This window comes from Rattus norvegicus, chromosome 17, assembly GCF_021556685.1.
Source record: "Rattus norvegicus strain SHRSP/BbbUtx chromosome 17, alternate assembly SHRSP_T2T, whole genome shotgun sequence".
Lineage (NCBI taxonomy): Eukaryota > Metazoa > Chordata > Mammalia > Rodentia > Muridae > Rattus > Rattus norvegicus.
Window position 1 is genome coordinate 2145414 of NC_141550.1, and position 20668 is coordinate 2166081.

Sequence of the window (20668 nt, forward strand, 5' to 3'; positions counted from 1 at the left end):
TGTGTAACAAAACTGTATCAATTTTAAAACTGCCATTACTATAAAAGTAAGAGAAAAGACCAACATAAAACATAAAACCAACAGGGAATTTGACATTGTATTTGAGAACTAATGTATCAATATCAAGTTCCAGGGCCGGGGAGAGGACTGGTTGAGGAAGTGATTGCTGTACAAGCATAAGGACCTAGGTTCAAATTCAGGAGACATAGAAAAGGCCAGACAGGGCTATGCAACTTCAATGCTGTGAGGAGGCAAAGGCAGGATGGCTGGTGCTTGCCAACACCCACCCTAGCTCCATGTTCAGGACAAGACCCTGTTTCAAAGGAATAAAGCAGGACACTGGGTGTCCCTCATGTTTTTCTGCACCTGTCTGTGTGCAATATGCACACTACCACCACAGCCGCCAATCCGGTTTAAATGGAAGTAATTTCAGTTCTCAGCAGATTCCCGTTTCCTCATCAGAAACTTTGACTCTAACTTGGCTTTTCGTGCTGCCTGGAAGTAGAAATGTATACAGTGTGAAACAGAGGGCATTGTTCCTGGGAAGACAGGACCTGTGAAAACTCAGTAAAGAGACGTGAGCAAATTCTGCAAGTTGGATACCAAACTGCATCTCCACAAGTTCTGTCTGAGAAGTGGCAGGTAGCCTGTTTATGGCAATCGAATGTGGTAAAGTGAGAAATATAGTAAAATACTATTTCAAGAAATTTTGATAGCTGTTTTCAAATTCTCCTGCATCAAGTCAAACAGCACGCTACATGTTTGCAGTGTTCGAGGAGTGTATTGAGCCAGTATGGGGAAATGTTGGTTGAGGATCGTAATTCATCACACATTCAGCCTTGAAGCAGAGTGAAGACAGACTGGCTATCTCAAGTGTCTCCACAAGGGCTCCTTGAGTGGTTGGCATGCCCACTTGCAGAGGTATGTCAGTGACCAGGGGGAAAGAGATAGAAGAAACTTTCACCCAGCTTCTAGCTTCTACTGGACCTCAGTAAGGGGTCGTGGCATTTTAGCAAAAGCAACTTTAAAACGGCTGTCCCCCACTCCGTTAGGCACCCCAGATCTCTTCATTCTAATTCCATGTCATTAAAAGAATCTGATCAGGACCACTCTAGCTTGTGTGGTCAGGAGGCGGGTCATGTGACTAATCCTGACTGCTGAATCTTCTTCTTCAGACAAGGATGGGAAAATAGAGCTTCCTGACTCTTAACATTTTATTGCCAGGGGTGTGGAAACCCTCTAACCAGCAGACAAATGGATCCCCATACTAATCGCACATGATTTCTGGGCAATTGGCGGCATATTACACAGCAACAAGAGAATGTTGACTGACAGAGAAGACAAAGATAAATCTCGGTGGTTGACAGCACTTGTGCTTCGTACGAGTCTGTATCCCCAGAGAAGCTTAATTAGACCCTTGAGATGAGATGAGAGGCTCCTGTTAGATGTCTTCAAACTTGAGTGTGTGCAGCTGTGGTATTTGGTCACAAATGGCTCTAGCAAACAGTTTGCACTGTGGAGACCTGTTGAGTGCTGGAACACTGTGTGTTTTCTCTCATGAACTTCAGTTTCTTTTAGTTCACTAAAATATGGCTTGAGGATGTACTCTTTATTTATACGTGTGTGGGAGGTGTGTTTACACGGATGTGTGTGTGTCCGTATGTATGTGGTGAGTGCTTTCCGGTGCATGCTCAGGTGCACATGCAGCTGGAGGCCAGAGGGTGGTATTCTGTATTTTTCTTGATGACTGTTTACTGAAGCAGAATCACTTGCTGAACCAGAGCTCGCTGATTCCTCTTGTCTAGCTAACCAGTCTTCTCCATCTCTGCCCCCCAAGTGCAGAGATTATAGGGCCACTGGCACTGGCCAGCTTTTTATGTGAGTGCTGGGAATCTGGACTTCCATCTCATGCTTGCACAACAAGCATTCTTGTGCCCTGGCTATTTCCCAAGCCCTGCAAAATAATTTTTACTCTCATATCCTAAAAGGAGTCAGTCAAGGAGAAAGATAACCCTTTTCTGTCCATGCTAACCTCCCTCCCATTTCAGAGGATGGAGCCCAGTTCTAAGGTTGCATGTGGAGAAGAACATTCTTCAACTTTCTGCTTAGAAGTGATCCTATATTTTAAAACCTCAATTTTCTCATTGATGCCAGATGAGTTTTAGAAAGCAAGGGGATTTGGTATAGAGTCACACCATAGAGGCTCTTGGGAGATTCTTTTGAACACAGATTTTAAGATTGAACCCTTAATGTGTCCTGTTTTCCATCAGTGTTGGGGGATTTTGTTCAGGGAACTATTAGCATAGTTCTGTGTTTTGTTTTAGACGAAATAAAACAAGAGCAACATCACCAGGCCACTTTGTTTACTGGGACACAGGGGAAAGGGCTGTGTCCAATACAGTCTGACATCTTTCATTGGATGGGAGCAAAGATCATGTCTTTAAAAAGACAGTAATAAGTCAAGGAACTCTGAGAACTGAGCAATGTCCCATGCCACTAATAAACAGCTAAGGATAAAATTACAGAGCCAACTTTTAATGGGATAATCATAAGAGAATATTTATTATATTCTGTCATTAACTCCTTAATGTAGGAATGGCAGAGTCCTGAAACCCATTCTATGCTAGCAGGCTCATGGATGATGGGTGACAACAATGGACCCAGACAGGGAGATGGAGAGAATCCTATCTTACAGAAGACTGGCCCTAGTGGTGGAAGGTTGGATCCGTCTGTAGAGCATTCCTGGAGAGACAGCACACACAGAGCTGCAGAGTCCATACAAGGCTCTTACCAATAGCAGAGTAGGAAACACACTTAACACTAGGGACTTGCAGCTTAACACTAGGGACTGTTAAAGATATTGGCCTCTTCTCCTGAAAGTAATGAGTCCCCATTGGGGGAACAATCAGAGTGAGACATCTTCTCTCTCTGAGTTATAAAGCACTGACCTCATACGCCCATCTAAAAGGCAGGTGCAGTGGCAGCCTCATATATATAGCTTGAGGGACACTTGCCCACCTTGTGAGTCACTAGCCACGAAGAACAAGTAGACATTCTTATAAGATAGTCAGATTGGTACTTACCAAGGAAATAGAACTTCTTCACAGCCCTTGGGCACTCCTGACACCCATTGGTCCAGGACAGCCACTGCACAGGTAGAAGCAGCATTATGCATTTTAACAAAGTGAACGAAGCAAAGTGGACACAGATTAAATGCCACTCTTTAGTCTCATGTGAAATGAGCGTCAACCAGCGAGAATTTGTGTTGGGAGGCAGAGAGCCGAACCTTCTTACCCCTTACCCAGGTGATTCTTAGATGTGAAGCCTAAAGTCTCCCCAGGGTATCCAGCAGGTTAGTGCCCTGACTTTCTACAGAGGCAAACTAATCATTTAATTACCTGGCTGGCTTTATCCTTCCTTCATACTTATCATAACTTCTGTCACACTTCTCACTTTTCATGAACCTTCCTGGCATAAATTATGTCTCCAGACATAAGTTATTGCCACCCAAATTCATCCCCGAAGGTCTTCTGTTGAGAGCAGAAAACACAAATGACAACAGCTCTAAAACAACACAGTCTGCTGCTCCAATTCACAGAGCTAGGAGGATTTCCAAGCAGATCCCTACTGTTGGTTGGACTTAATGAAGATTTAATGGGTGCACTGTCCCAGTATGTGCCAAGGAGTCACTTATGACGTTTGGGGGTTCATTACTTTGAACAAAGGTGACAACTCCAAAGAGACAACCCGAACAGCTGACAAAAAGAGAGAGGTGACAGTTGTGTATACAGGTGGCCGTTGTGTATACACATGACAGCTGTGTATACATGTGACAGCTGTGTATACAGGTGGCCCTGTTTGAGGATAAGATACCACAATGGTGCTTATTTCCTCATATATGACTCTCCTGGGATATTAAATGTGTCTGTCAGAGAAAATAATGACATACCGTTAAGAATTAGCAATACACACTTTCCGATGACATTAGCCTATTAATTCCAGTTTTATCTTAGTTGAATACAAATGCTGTTCAATGTTTGGATGATTTATCAAGATACAGATTGAAGCTTGCCAAATCTCTCGCTGAAGTCATAAATAATTTCAACATCTTTCATTTCACATTTGCTGTTTAAAAGGCCGTAAGCCTGGCAAATCTATCACGGTTGGACTTTACGCCTCAAATTATATTTTGAGCACAAAGTCTACTCTTTCTAAAAAGCAGCTGAATCTCATGGCTTTCTCTAAAAGAACTGTCTGATGAGCCAGTGTAGATGTTTACCTGCATTTCCATCCCTTGTGGGCAGAGTAAGGGTTCTATAGGAATTGGTACTCAAAATCTGGGTTTCAATGTGGTTTACCTCTTCCAAAATTCATGTCGAAGTTTGTTTCCCAGGGTAACAATGTAGAGAGGGGCTGGGATTTTTTTTTTATGGGGTGTTTTGGTCTCATGGGGCTCCAACCTCCTGAAAGGATTAATGCTAATCTTGTAGGAGTAAATTACTTCCTGTGGGAAACTGTTGGTTATCATGAGAGAGTAGGGGTTATGAAACAAGCACAGCTTCCTCTGCTCCCTTTTGCTCTCACAAGATCTTCCCTGTCCTTCCACAAAGTTTTGATACAGTAACTCCCTCACCAGAAGGTAACCAGATGCCATTGTGGTGCTCTTGGGCTTCCCACCCTCTAGGATAGTGGTGAGCCAAGATAAACTTCCTTAATAAATTCGCCCGGTCTGTGGCATTTTTTTTTATAGCAATGACAAATAGACCTGCTGACTTTCAGGAAGAAGAGTCAACTGACGGCTGATCAAAGACCCTCTCTATCCCAGCCCTAGATTCCCACTGCTTCCTAGGCTTTGTTAAAACAAGTCCCCTAGACGCAATTAGAATCACAGCTATAAAATGTGGTTCATGTATGAACACAAAACTCTAGACGGTACCAACACACCGATACCATTTCTGAAATTACCTGACACCAGGGCTCCACAGAAGCATAATGCAGAAGGCATAGTGGGGTCAGCAACATAAAACCAGCAGTTCTGAGTCGATACCCAACCTCCTGAGAAATCTGGGTCATCGCAGGGAAGAGATAGTGGTGGGAAAGGAAAGAGAAAATGACTGGTCATGGAGGTGCTTGAAAGGAGGGGCACTGAGAAATTGCTAGAAATTGCTAGAGTTGGAAGGTTCTGGGTCTTCCTAGCGCTTCAGTGTTGCGATGACTTTCTACCATAAAATTATGTTTGGTGCCCCTTCATAACGGTTATTTTGTTACTGTTATGAGCCACAATGTGACTATTCTTGCAGAGGTTTATCAAAGGGGTCACAGCCCACGGGTTGAGAACCACTGGACTAGAACTATCTTCTGTTGGGCACCGCGTCGTTGTAAACAGGCTCTCCCATGAAGCCAATCGATCAAGTTTTGAAACAACTGACTGAGAATGAATGGCTTCACTGCGTGTTGAAAACCTGTAGAGAGGATAACACCCTCCAACAAATCACCACAGAGAATTGAGGAATGAGCACGCTGTCACCCTTAACTGGGTACACAGTGGTTCCAAGCTTTTATTTCCTGTCCTAATGAAACATGGCAAGTGTCGAATTGTCGTGGACCAAATAAGCAACCAGCGACTCCCACCCCCTCTTTACATTACTCTTCTCATGAACTTTTATTTTGTATTTTATCCTCCTAATGATGTAACTGTACATCTAGTGGAAAACCAAACCAAACCAAATAACAAAAACAAAAACAAAACAAAAAAACCAGGCCACCCTCCCCTGTACTGGATGACATTGTCTGACAGGACTAAGTACCTTCCCATCCCCTCCACCCACACGACAAAATGCTTCTGAGCCAGAATTTGCTTTTCAAAACAAATTAAACGTGATTTAGAAGACACACAACAAACCTCACATAACCAAAGTGTAAAGTTTTATGTTTGGCAGTTAATATACCAGTAATATCCTGCTATCATCCTACAAGATTTATTCTTGTCTCTTGGTAATTCTATTATACTCCCCACCCTTCTAAATGGCTAATTCTTTAAATGTCATAGTAAATTATATATTTCTTTCAATTATTTCAGGTCTACAAGGTGGCTTAGTAGGTAACAACATTTGCTACAAAAACCTAATGACCTGAGTTCAGTCCTCAGAACCCACATAAAGTTGGGAGAAGAGAACTAAGTACATAGGGTTGTCCTTTGGCTTCCACGTTCATGCTGTGAGATGTGTGCTCCCACCACACACACACACACACACACACACACACTCATACACTCACACACTCACACACACACTCACTCACACTAACACACATACACTCAGACACACACACTCACTCACAGATACACTCACACACATTCACACACACACACTCAGACACTCACACACACTCACACACACTCACACATACATTCACACATATACACACTCACACTCATTCATGCACATTCACACACTCACACACATTCACACACACACACGTTTTCATATAAATGGAATATCATTGCTGACATATATGCTGAAACCTTTGTCCATTCTCTGTTAGGTTGTTTTCTTATTACTGAGTCTGAGGATTGCTTTTCTTTTTTTGGGGGGGGGGTTCTTTTTTTCGGAGCTGGGGACCGAACCCAGGGCCTTGCGCTTCCTAGGTAAGTGCTCTACCACTGAGCTAAATCCCCAGCCCCGAGGATTGCTTTTCTTACATATTTTGTGAACAATTTTTTTTAATCACATACATACTTTCATCTCTGTCTCTCTGTCTCTCTATTCTCTCTCTTCTGTCTCTCTGTGTCTCTGTCTCTGTGTGTGCGAGTGTTGGGGTGGGGGGGGGGCATTGACAGCATGCATATGGAGGCCAAAAGATAATTTGTGCGAATCAGTCCTCTCTTTTTCAGTGTGCGGGCTCCAGGGATTGACCGCAAATCATCAGGCTTGGTGATGACAGGTGCCCCTCCCTCCCGACCAAGTTATTTTGGTTGCTCCTTTTCTTTTCCAGTTATTTAAATATTTGCAACAAGCTTGAAAGTGATGAAGATACTGATAGGGTATGCAGCCATATTTTGAACCATACTGTAAAAAAAAAAACATTACGCATATAGTGATATTAAGTGATATTAAGGACATATCAATAACAAAACTCATGCGAGGGGATAAATGACGAGTTCTGAAGAAAGTTCTGCAGGGATTGGGTTTCTGGACACAGGGTTTCTCTGTGTAACCCTGGCTGTCCTGGAACTCAATCTGTAAACCGGGCTGGCCTTGAATTCAGATATCTGCCTGCTTCTACCTTCTGAGTGCTGGGATTAAAGACATGTGTCCCCATCACCAACTGAAATTCTTAATTCTTAAGATTGGATGAAAGGTGAGAAAATAACCATCAGGAAGCCTTACTGGGCTCTGCTGTACCTGTTTGCCATGATACTGACACTTCAGCAGGGACACTGAAATCATTAACACTGCTGATGAGAACGGGAGACCAAAGAGTCACTCAGCGAATTGCATCATCTTACAACAGAAACCCGAGATGCAACATCTCAAATTGGTAAATCGTGACCAAGCTAGACTACTCTTAAGTTGAGGCTCGGTGATTCCTACTTTGCTGTGTAGCCGGAAGGAGAGACGGTGCAAAGCTCTGACCCCTGTACTTAGGGAAAGGTGGGAAGCCCTGAGGTGCCAGCCTTTAGGCTGTAGAGTGACACCCTGTCTCAAAAATCACAAATGAGTAACAGTGAAGGGCAGGAGGAGCATAGCAGATGCCAGCTGCTTTTTTTTTTTTTGAACCTTTTAATATCTCTAGCAATGCATGTTTTATTTTTCTTTAACAAAAGTCTTGTAAATACAAGTATTTTAGTAGAGCTGTTTTCCTCAGTAAAGTTGAGCCCTTTTTTTCCTCATGAAAGAAGCTAAATAAGAATTTTTAAATGATTGAATCAGAAAAATATGGAAGATAGCCTTTATTAATTAACTGACTAATCTATTGTGGTTCTCAACATCTCATAGCTCCAGGAATAAGGTTCTGCAAGTGGAAATAAAAGGTTTGTGACATTTCTTCCCTACAATATTTGAGATGTATTCTAAAGCATCTGTTGTGTTTTTAAAATTCAAATTTAATTTGACAGCCTTAGCCAAGAAATACTTGGACTCACAGAAGTTACTGGAAGTTATGGGTTGGTCTCAAGATGCTGCTGTGGTCCTTGCAAGTGATACTGAAGAAATAAAGTTTCACAGATATGAGGAAAAAAAATTATAAAAACAAGGTTTTGAGAAATACATCTGGTAGTCAGGATGCCTATGACAAACTTGTGACCTTTCTGAGAGATACATCTGATGTCATGATGCCCAGTGATATGATAAAGTTTTGGTGATCAAGATTCTGACTAAGCTAATTAAGACAAAACAAAACAAAACAAAACAAAACAAAACAAAACAAAACAAAACAAAACAAAAAACAACTGTGTAGAGAGCGGCGCGGCGAAACAAAGATGGCGCCGACATCCAGCCTTGTCTGGATATAAACGACTTACTGCGCATGTGCAGGCTTGTCCCCTTGCTAGGGCTCCCTCTAGTGGTGAACAGCGGTACTGCACATGTGCGGTTTATGCACCAGGTGTTAGTTGACCGTTAATATGCTAATGAGGTGATTCATTCTCCGCCAATCCCTGGAGGACAAGTAGTGGGGTGATCCAAGCCCCACCAATCCCTGAGAGATAATTAGCATACTGTTGTCTATATAAGCCGAGCGATTTTGCTGCTCGGAGTCCCTGTTCAAGAGAGCTGTAACACTAAGAGAGCTGTAACACTAAGAAGAGCTGTAACACAGTAAAGGCTTGCTCGCAGAAGAATCCTGTTGCCGCGCGTCGTTCTTGCTGGCGGGACATTGGGCGCGCGACACAACTGTTCTCGGAAAGGCCCCCTACCCCTTCCTGTGGTAAATTCTGAGAACAACCGCAAGATATCATCCTGACCCTGCCTGACCACCCAGTTCACCCCCCTCCCCCACTAAGGGACGTCCAACTTAGCCCTTTCCCAGTGATTCTCCAAGGCCAGGTGCAGGGCTGGATGAGGAAAGTGACCAACTGAGCCAAGAACAGCCCCTTGAGCAGGCCAGCCAATACCTGACCAGATCCTTTGTCCTGCGTACCACCAATGAGAATAGGCCAGTTAACCCTGTTGCTGAAGTCATCCTTCTGAGTAAAAGTTGTGTGCTTTTTGGGTTCGGGGTTGCCTTTCCTTGCGTGGATGAGCAACACCACGTATGTGGATTAAAAACCTTACGCCCTCATGCTATTGCAGCAGTCACTTTGTCAATCTGTGCTCTGTGGGTGGCGCTCCTGAGGTAAGGCCACTATGGGGTCTTACAATACAGCTTGGATAGGACAGGTGTCCTGTGAATCAGGAGCCAAGGAATACAACAAAGTCACACCACACAGCAAACCTCACTCAAGAGATTTTTTAGGAGGGAAAAAACCCAGGAGGGTGGTTGCCTCTGCTCAGAAGAGGCAGCAGAGGAGTAGGCAGAACTCAGGGTTTATATGGGACTTCTTGTGGAGTGTGGTGTGGAGTTTGTGGCCTGTGATTAGAGGGACTATATGACCTGATCTTGGTGCAAACTCAGGGATTGGTGGGATTTTTTTTTTCCTTTTGGGTTGGGCCTGCCACCTTTCTGCCTTGGAGCTGGGAATAGCGGGGGAGGAGATACCTGGCCACTTTCCCACCTTGAGGGGCTAGAATGGCTGTTACAGGCATAGAACACAGCCCATTAGGGAAGTCTTCTGGGCAGGGCGGGACCCATGGAGCTCCTTAGGTGGGGGCCTGGCCACTTGTGTGCCTTGAGGGTTTACAAAGTTTACAAAGTATACTTTGTAATGTTTGTAATGTAACATGCAGAGTTTACAAAGGCTCTGCCCTTGAGCTTGAGTTGGCTGAGAGGAGCCAACAGTCCTGCTGTCACAGTCTTCTAGGTCTGTTACAGTTACAACAAATGCATTGAAACAAAATGTGATCACAAGTGCAGTGTGATTACTAGAAATGAAGCCAGTATGCTCCATTGTTCTTGCCCCTCAGGACAGGGTTCATGTGCTCCGGGGGTTACTGACTGTGGTTTCATGTCTGTTGGTCTGGTGTGAGTATTGCTTTAGAGTTTCTGAAAACATAACATGGTTTTTAGTATTATTGTGGGAAAATGTGTAGATAGGAAGTGGCAGGGGGTATAACTTAATGAACCTCTGTGTGCCCAGAACCCAGCATCAACAACTCACGGGCTTTCTCGTTTTACCCACATTCTCATTTAACTTTCCCAAGTCATTATCAAGCTAAATCTCATCTGATTTTAGCTCTTACATATTTCAGCCTGCATTTTACTATCCAAGGACTCCCCTTTAGATATAACCACAACACCACCCTGATCTCTCCTCTCTCCCCCCCCCTCTCTCTCTCTCACACACACACACACACACACACACACACTTACACCCACCCCCCCACACACTCCAAAATCAACAATAATTTCCGCTCCCCAAAAAGCACTTTAAATAAAATTTATTACATGGAACAAAAATGACCTCACAGGATTTTAGCTAACACAAACCCTGCCGGCATTAATTAAACACCATGAGCAAATTTAAACACCATTCTGGTACCACTTAAAAGGAGCCAAATTCAAACAATCCATAGTCATAGAAGTACATTGTATAAGCCTCTGAGGCACACAAGTGACCAGGCTCCTCCCTTGAGGAACGCCAGCCACCATGTTCCACCCACAGGTCACTCCAACTGCCCTAGTAGCTGGAAGTAGCACCCCACACCACCCCGCCACACCTTACAGAGTAAAAAGCTCGAGCTTTGAACTTGAAAATTCACCAATCTCCATTCTGGAAAGCTCCACTGCCCTGCTCCCAAGAAAACTTATATAGCCCCGTCTTCTGCTCAGTTCTCTGCTGCCTCTCACCCTAGCGTAAGTTCTAGGGTTCATTCATCCCAGTAAATCTATATGGAGTGAGTTTGTAGTACTCCTTGGCTCTCAATTGCAAGGATGCCTTTCCACCTAAGTTGTAACGCACATTGTCATTTGTTGCTTTGTTTTAAAGAAGTAGCAATTTGCTCATGTATTCACTTGTGGATCCAACAGCTGTTTATTGCACACCTGTCTTTCTAAAGATACAAAGATCAATAGGCTAGGTTGGCTGGGCAGTGGGCCCCAGGGCTTCTCCTGTCCCCATTTCTCCATACTGGAGTCACAGGCATGAGCAAGTGTCCTCGCTCTTGCGATGCATACACAGGCCCCCCCTCCCAGCCTATGACATGGTCTTGTATAAGAAGACAGCAAAGTATAAGAAGCCAGTCTTCCTTGTCCTCAATGTTTTTGTGGAAGAAAACAATTTACAGTTAAGTAGGTGAAATTCAAAGCAGAAAAAACAATCACCTATGAATAAGGGAAGGGGTAGAACTGCCCATGGTTGGGGAGCAGAGGGGGGTAGCTCAGTGGTAGAACACTTACCTAGCTCTGGGTTCAATCCCCATCACTGCAAAAAGAACATACAAACAATGAAAAATCTATAGGGCAGTGGAGGGCTGTTTGATGAAGGAGCCAACATGAATATATGTACAAGGCAAAATCATCTATGTTATTCATTTCAAAAATTATTTGTTATGTGTATGAGTGTTTTCCTGCATGCATGTCTGTGCTCCACATGCATGCTTAATGCCCACAGAGACTAGAAAAAGGGCACACTTGTAACTAGAGTTACAGTAGTTAGGAGCCTTCATGGGAATGTTGGCAACGACAAGAACGGCCAATGCTCTTCATCGCTGAGCCATTTCTCAAGCCCCTAGATTATCAGTGTAGTGATAATCCACCAATCATCAAGAACAAAGGTGAGCGCTTCCCCTACATTTGTGAACCTCTTAATCTGGCCCATGACACGTTGGTGAAGTTCTTGGTGCATGGCGATGAGTTGATTAACATCTAATAAAGAAAGGAAACTTTCACTTTTACTCAGTCTTGTCCTAAAACTCTCTGGATACACAATATTATTTTCATATACAAAGATCATGTCACAGTCTGGGGAGAGGAGAGGATGTGTATGCTTTACAAGTGCACTTGCACATGCTGAGATCCCAGGAGTATAAGGCAGGACCACAGCAGTCCTAAGATCCATTGGTTAGACAACCTAAACTATATGGTGAGTTCCAGACAAGTGAAAGACACTGTCTAAAAAGAAATGATATGAGCTATTTTCTGCCGACCTCCACATACGTGTGCTCATGCACCTGCATGTACATATGCCACAGATTTTGTCACTGAGCCCCTGACACCTCCAGAAAGAAATAAGTATTGAATTATTTTCCACCGAGGAGGTGTGCTGAATATTTGGGAGTCAGAGGATTCTGCTTTCTTGGGCTGTGGTTCCTTTCATACAGCTAAGCAGCTCAGCTCAATGAAGGATGGCTTTTGACCATATTTACTAGTCAAAACTGACCTAACCATCTGTGGCTCTGCAGTGGTCCTGGCCCTCCTGATGGCCTTTTAATGAGCATAGATGCAATTTAGTTTTGATCATTTTGTCTGGATGTCAACCCCAGGGTGAGGGTTTGCTAGCCACCTGCTTGTAACTGGTTGCATCTGAAGGGATTTTCCTGGAGTGTTTAAAGACGGGTGGAGAATGGATAAGACAGTGAGTTTGAGCTAAAACAAGAATAACTCTTCTGCAACCGTGACAAGGGCTGCATGCTCAACTTCTGTCACGTCCTTGTACGAAAATGTCCTTATGTGACACCGTACTATGAATATACCCGATGGGGGGAAAATCACATAGAGTTTAAGAAAAAGAAAACGTTCTTTAAAAGGAGACTCCAAACCACAGTGGGGGGAAGCCTGCATGTTTCCCAGCTGCCCCACGGTGCCGTAAATGTCCACGGGGCTACTTTCCATATTGCTATGTTTATTTATATAGGCTTGAATAGACCCTTTTAAAGGCTTAGCTTAGTGTGGCTGTCGCAGACAGCTAGTTTACACCAAGCCCTTCTTGGCATGACTTGAAAGCAAATGGTAAGTGGTGTAAACAATTGTATATGATTATAGGCTGCCAGATAATGGACATCTGGAGAACAAACAAAACTTATTAAACAGACAACAAATAGCCGAGGTAAATATCAAAATCTGTGAAGCTATGTCTCCTCGAAACCTTATTAACATGGCACAGCTGGATTAAAATAAAAAGAGCCGTTTAAACATAAAAGGGGGGAATCTCCAAGTTACAAAGTCTGGGTTCTGTTCCTGTCTCTGTCACTAATTCACTAGGCAGCATTGATCTTGACTCTGATTCGCCTGTGTTTTCCCGCCAACAGCAGGGATTTCAGACTGTTCCTGAGAGCATAGGACAGTCAGTCACCAGATGGCTTCTCAGGGCAGGATCAAAAGGAAACTGTCCTCTGCTTATGTCTCTCTCATCCTGTGATGTCCAAAAGCGTGTGTTCCCTCCAAATAGAGTTGGGGAAGGAGCAAACAGTGAAGGAGATGGCAAGTCAGGCCAAGCCAGGCATGGATGCACACACCCATTAGCCCAGCACGTGGGAAGTTCAGGTTGTGCCTTGAGTTCTAGCAGAACTGGGGCTACATAGCAAGACACTGCCAAAGGGAGAGATGGTGGGAGGAGAAGGAGAGGGAGAGGGAGAGAGGGAGAGGGAGAGAGGGAGAGGGAGAGAGGGAGAGGGAGAGAGAGGGAGGGAAGTTAGAAGGAAATAAGGAAGAAAGGAGAAAGGAAGGAAGAAAGGAAGTTAGAGACAGACTCAATGAGTTGCCTTGAATGACCTTGAATTTATGATCCTCCTGCCTCAGCCTCCTGAGTAGCTGAACTTACAGGCATGTCCCACTATATCAGGTTTCTGTGGTAGTTTTTAAAATTATTCTTTTCTTTATCTTCCTTCCCTCCCTTCTGTCTTTCTCTCCCCCCCCCCACTTCTTTGAGTTTTGGTTGATTGTAGATGTGGTCAAGTTGACAACCAAGATCAACCATCTGTGATGGCTAATTGTGCCTGTCAACTTGACAAGATCTAGAATTACCTGTAAGACAGGCCTCTGTACAGCCTGTAAGTGGCTAGCTGTTCTGGGTTAACTGAGGTGGGGAGCCCTAATTTAACTGTGGGTGGCACCATCACAAAGGATTTGGTAGTTCATGGACTGAATAGAAAGAAGAAAGCAAGCTAGCACCAGCTGCCTCAAACTCCTGCTGCCATGCTCTCCGCCCACTACACACACACTAAGATGGACAGCATCTTATAACTGCAAGCCAAATTAACCTCTTCCTTCCTAGAGTCACTTCCTCCTTGGTATTTTATCACGACAAGGAGAGAGTAACTAGGACACTCTCGTTAATTTATCTTTAAAGATACATTATCTCATGTTTAGTTGCCACATAATAGGTACCTATTTCTACAATACAATATGTTTTTTCCCATTTTTTTCTATTTTTGAGATTATAATATAATTCCATCATTTACCCCTTCCCTTTCCTCCCTGCAAGCCCTCCATTATACTTTTCCATGCACTCTTTCAAATCCACAGTTCTTTCTTTTTTACTAATGGTTATTGTTTGCATAAGTGCATATACCTATCTATTCCTAAATATAATATGTTCAATCTGTATAATGTTACTTGTATGTGTTTTCAGGACTGACTATTTGGTGTAGATAACCAATTGGTAGTCTTTTCCCTGGGGATTAATGGGTTTCTCACTCTCAGAATTACTTAGTTGCCTACAGTTCTTCGTGTAGAGTTGAGGCTTCACGGCTTTCTCCCATCTACTTTAACATGTCTATTGTTATTATCCTAGTAGGATGGATGTGTGTGTGTGTGTGTGTGTGTGAGAGAGAGAGAGAGAGAGAGAGAGAGAGAGAAAGAGAGAGAGAATGTGTGTGTTTGTATGTGTGTGTATATAGGTGTGTGTGAGTGTGTGTGTGTCTGAGTATATATGTGTATGTGTGAGAGAGAGTGTGTGTGAATGTGTACGTGTATGTGTGAGAGAGTGTGTGTGAGTGTATATGTATAAGTGTGTGTGTGTGTGTGTGTGTGTGTGTGTGTGAACATGGCTGAGCAAATATCTGTGGCATAGGCTGTTGAATTCTTTGAGTATATGGAGGTATATGCTGGTAGCATATACCTAAAGGACTTTGGAATTCTCCATACTGATTTCCAGGGTGACTACATCAGTTTCTAATTCCACAAAGAGTGTATGAGGGTTCCCCTTTCTCCACACTCTCACCAGCCAGCATTTGCCACCAATTGTTTCTTGATCTCAGCAATTCTGACTTGGGGAAGGCAAAAATCTCAGCGTGGTTTTCATACACATTTCTAGGGTTGCTAAGGTCAAACACTGTGAAAGAGATTTCTTAGTCGTTTTCACTTCTTTTTAGAATTCTCTTTTTGGGGCCATAGCCCATTTTTTTGACTAGGTTGTTTGTTGTGATTTGAATGAGAAATGTCCCCCCCCCATAGGCTCATGTATTTGAGCTGGCAGTGGTGCTGTTTGGTCAGGTCATGGAATGTCCAAGCTGATGCAGGACAATTACTAGTTCAGAGTCAATATGGATAGTGTAATGAGATAATGTTTCTAAGCTTCCTCCCCGCAAAGTTAAGTAAAATATAATTGTCCTTAGTCTTGAGGGGGATTGGCTCCAGGACCTTCCTGGGGACACTAAAGCCCATATAGTTCTATCTCATACACAAAATGGGGTACTATCTGTGCACAACCTCTGCACACATCCTCACAATTTAAACCATCTCCAGATGACTCATAATGCTCAACATGGCTCAAGTTCTATATACATATATATATATATATATATATATATGTATATATATATATGTGTGTGTGTGTGTGTGTGTTCATTTCAACATGCATGCGATTTTTTTTCTAAAACTTTCAATTCATAGCCAATTGAGTCATGAATGCAGAACTCAGAATGCGGAGATCTGCTGTCAATTATATTATATTTAGAAAGATACTCAAAGACCGGATAGTTCTCATTTAACTGACAAACAGTAGGAGCAGAGGAAGAGCTGGAAGAGAGCCAAATAGACTCCAACACTTTTCTTACCAGAGTTGGTAAATAGTCTAAAGTTTGGATGAGCAATGATTCAGTGATTAAGAGTACTCAATGTTCCAGCAGCAACCAGGGTTGGCTCCCAGCATCCATGCTCATAACCACTTATAATTCTAATTCAAGGGAATTTGGTGCCCTCTTAGAGTCTCAATGGACACCCATATACACATGATATATATATATATATATATATATATGTATATATATGTATATATATATACTCATGGAGACACACACACACACATACACACACACACACACATACACACACACACCACCACACAATCCAACGTAAATATGCTACTACCACAATACAAAGGTATATTCAGACTCTTTAGAAAAAGAAAGCCACATTCTCAGCATTAATTCTTCTGTGAGCTTTCAGAAAGTTGAATTAGAATTGTTTATACTTATTTTGTACTTCAAATACTTCAGAAACTACTGGGGGGGACCTCAAACTACCAAACAAAGAAATACTTTACAAGGGGGAGCTATGGGAAATGAAGACGAGAAACAGGTCCAAGTCCAGGTCCTTAATCCTGGCAATAGCAGAAGGAACACCCATAAGGATTTCATGCTCACAGTGTTGATACTGTCCTAAATATTCATTTCTTCCTGTCACCTTTCAGAGATCCCTCCTGGTCCTCCTGGCTTCCTGTGGCTTTACCCCTCTTACCTAAAGCTCATTTATCCCACTCCAAGCAACTCGCCATTCTTCACTTCGTGTCACTTTGCGTCTGTATCGGTTCTTTTCAGACATGTAACGTTATCTGGGTGGATTGCATGTCAGACGCTGCGTTTGAGACTGGGATGCCATTTACTTGGGTAAAGAGGGAGGGTGATGCTTTCCCTGAAACCCAGAGGCTTTGGTCTTAGCATCAATAACACTCCTCGTTCCCAGAGGAGAGCACTCAGCATAGCACACTCACAGAGCAGTTGCTGGCTGTACATAGATAAACTCAAACTGGGAGTGGAGGACCTGCTTTGCTGTCTGTTTCTGGTATGAACTTGTATTTTCCTTTACAGACAAGAGGCATTTAGGGTTCAGCCTCTTCCCGTGAATTGCAAGCTTTCAGGGTATACAGAAGACCCTGGCAGGGTTAGAGAATCATGTTGAGCTCAGATGTACTTTATAACAGACTGTCTCCAGCCCCGTTTGCCTTTTGGGGAACTTGGTACGTTCCCTCTATCAAGCTTTTCTCATTAGAGGATTTCTTCCAGTCCATCCAGTTTCGTACCATCCCAGAACTACATTCATTTGCTAGGGCACTGGTACGCGGTCAGAGTATCAAATGGTCAGGCATGTGGACCAAGTTGAGCTCCTGTGTTGGCAGCCAGGTGGGGGAACACCTGAAATCACACCCCCTCTCCTCCAGAAAATGAGCAACACAGACCTAAGCCCTTACAGTTGTATTCGTGATGTTGAACAGTAACGGCAAGGACAGTTTGCGACTCCCCTGAAGGAAGCCAAGCGCCTGGAGCACATGCTCCTCATTTGTGCCAGACAGTTTTGTAGTCGACAGTGGGTTCCAGTCTGCAGCAACTAGAGCCAGACCGGGGTTCAATACTCACTTCTACAGAGACCGACGTAGCTGCTTTCTTCCCATTAAGTCGTGTCAAAACCTGCTTTTGTGGGCAACTGAAAACTCAAACATAATACTTTTTTTAAAAAAGGGACACACACAAACAAAGACAGTCCTCCTCCAGACTGGTTACGTTTTCTTCACGAATTCTGAACACCTACTGCCTTCTCCTGGCTGGTCAGTGTAAAATGAGCTTGGGACCTGCAAACGGGACTTCTGTGAAAACATTAGCCATCTCTAGGAGGAAAATTTCTTTATTGTCAAGTTTAACAACTCTTTCTGTTTGAGAAAATGACCCTTGGTTTTATAAACAAAATGATTGAGGATCCTGAGACATTAAGGATGAGACCTGCGCCCAGGCAACAGGAAGTTGAGGAGGTGGCTGATCGGATAGTTTACTCTTCTTTGGTCAGACGAAAGGGCCCTAACTTTCACATAAATCTAGCTTTGTGATTTTTTTTTTTGTAGTTTTATTCCCACTAGTGGATGTTTTCTCCTTGACCACCCAAGAGCTCTTCTCCATTGGCAGCCCTTTAAAATCCTCAGGAAATCTCTTTCATTCTGCAAGCCGATGTTGGGAGCTGGGGGTAGAATTTGCCCTACTTCCTGCTCCAGAGATATACTATGGTGGCCAATAAAAATCTGGATTTCCAGTCAACCTAACCAGTAACCCAATGCCAGCCCTGGAGACACAAAGGCAAATTTTCAAGAAGGCAATGCTTCTGCCTTCTTCCACAAGTGCATAACCCAAGCCGAACAGAACAAAATCACAACTTGTTCTTCCTCTGAAGAAGACACTTGGGGCCTGGAATTGCTGCAAACAGGAAAGACGAACTATGTGGTAATCGAGGATGCAATTAAGACAGACAGCAACCAGAACCCTGGACTCCCGGCTTCTTGCATCCTTGTTTGGGCCTGCTAGATCAAGCTTTCTTTGAGGCCAGCACCTATACAGACATTTCCATTATGTAAGCCAAGAGACTCACTTGACTGTTTAAGCCAGGGTGAGTTGGCTTCCCTGTTGCTTATGATAAAATAGCCTTGGATAATTCGAGGCCCTTGCTTTGAGCCTTTCATATCCCCCACTGTCTATAAAAACAAGTTAATGGATGTTTGTGGACTTGGTTTAGTGCTATGTGCAGTGATATGTGTAAGTATGCCCAGTTTCACTAAGATGTATATATTAAATTTGTACAGCTTTCTGTGTCAAGAATATCTCAATAAATTTTTTTAATTAAAATCTTCAGCTGAGCATCCGAGACCATATAAGGCTGGTACAATGCCAACCTATTCTAGCCAAACTAGTCTCATTATACTTGCCAGAATCCTGTTCTTTTCTGAGTGTTAGCCCTCCTTCAAGGTTCAAGGTTACTGCTTTTAAACTTTACATACACACACACACACACACACTCATACACACATGCATACACATGTGCACACACACATGTGCACACATACAAACACACACACACACTCATACATACATGCATACACATGTTCACACACATGTGCACACACACAAACACACATACACACACATACACACATACACACACATACACACACAAACACTCACATACACACACACACACACACACACACACACACAGTTCTTGCAGAGTGTCCTCACATCCTGGACTCTGTCCTTATTTTCTCCTCCCAGTTGTTGCCATTAATGTGACTTCTTCACCCTTTTGTGTCATCTTGTGCTAACTGCCACTTATGTGAGTTTAGCTTGTCCTCCTGAGAGTGGACCTTATAGCTCTCTTGTGAGAGCGACACAGCATTCATGCCAGCACACACGTGCATGTGCATTCATGTGCAGCCCACATGCATGCATGCATACATGTGTGTGCATGTGTTTGGGGTTATAGGATAACTTTGGGTATCATTCTTTAGGAATGCCAGCACACACATACATGTGTGTTCATGTGCAGTCCATATGTATGCATGCATACATGTGTGTGCATGTGTTTGGGGTTATAGGATAACTTTGGGTAGCATTCTTTAGGAATCATCCATCCTATTTTGAGGCAGGGTTTTTCACTGGCCGGGAGCTAGATGATTAGGCTAGACTGGCTGGCCAAAAGCTCCAGGGAGCATCCTGTCTCTTCCTCCTCAACACAGGGATTGCAAGGAAGCACCACCACGCCTAGCACTTTTGCATAATTTCTAGATTAAACTTGGGTTTTTGCTAGTATGGCAAGCATTTTAACACCTGAGCCATCTTGCAGTGGCAGGACTTACAGATTTATGATCAGTGTCTGCCTCAGAGAACCATTGTTTATGCATTGAAGGCATTCCAGCTAGTTCTAGTTGCTTACACTAATGCTTTAACTAACAGCAGCACAAACAGTGAAATCTGGGTAAGAATAAGGATTCAAATGCAGCCTAGACACACGAAAAACAGCAGACAAAGGAAAGGTCTGGTAAATACTTTTCATCTGAGGATACAGTAGGTCTACTTCCCTTGAAGAAAACCATTCTTCTGGGATAGTAAGATAGCTTAGTATATGAGAGCGTGAGTCTAGATCCCCAGAACCCACAGAAAACAGGAAATAATATTGTGCATCTTTGATCTTTAGGGTAAGAGTAGAGGCAATGGCAGCAGAGTTCTTGGAAGCTCATGGACTTTTTAATCTGGTGTATAGAGCGTTGAACAGTAACACACCCCACATCAAACAAAGTAGAATGTGAGGGCCACACCTCTGATCTCATCTCCTCACTCCTCATATACTCAAGTGTACACACACACACACACACACACACACACACACACACACACAGAGAGATTATATACATGTATAAACTGTTGCAATTGACCTTATTATTATGTATAATTGATTCTTAAAAAAAATTATTCTTCTCTCATATAATACATCCCAACTGCAGCTTCTCCTCCTTCCACTCCTCCCAGTCTCTTCCCCAGATTCACCCCCTCCACCCCTTCCACCCCCTCTACCCCTCTCCTTGCCCCAGAAAAGAGCA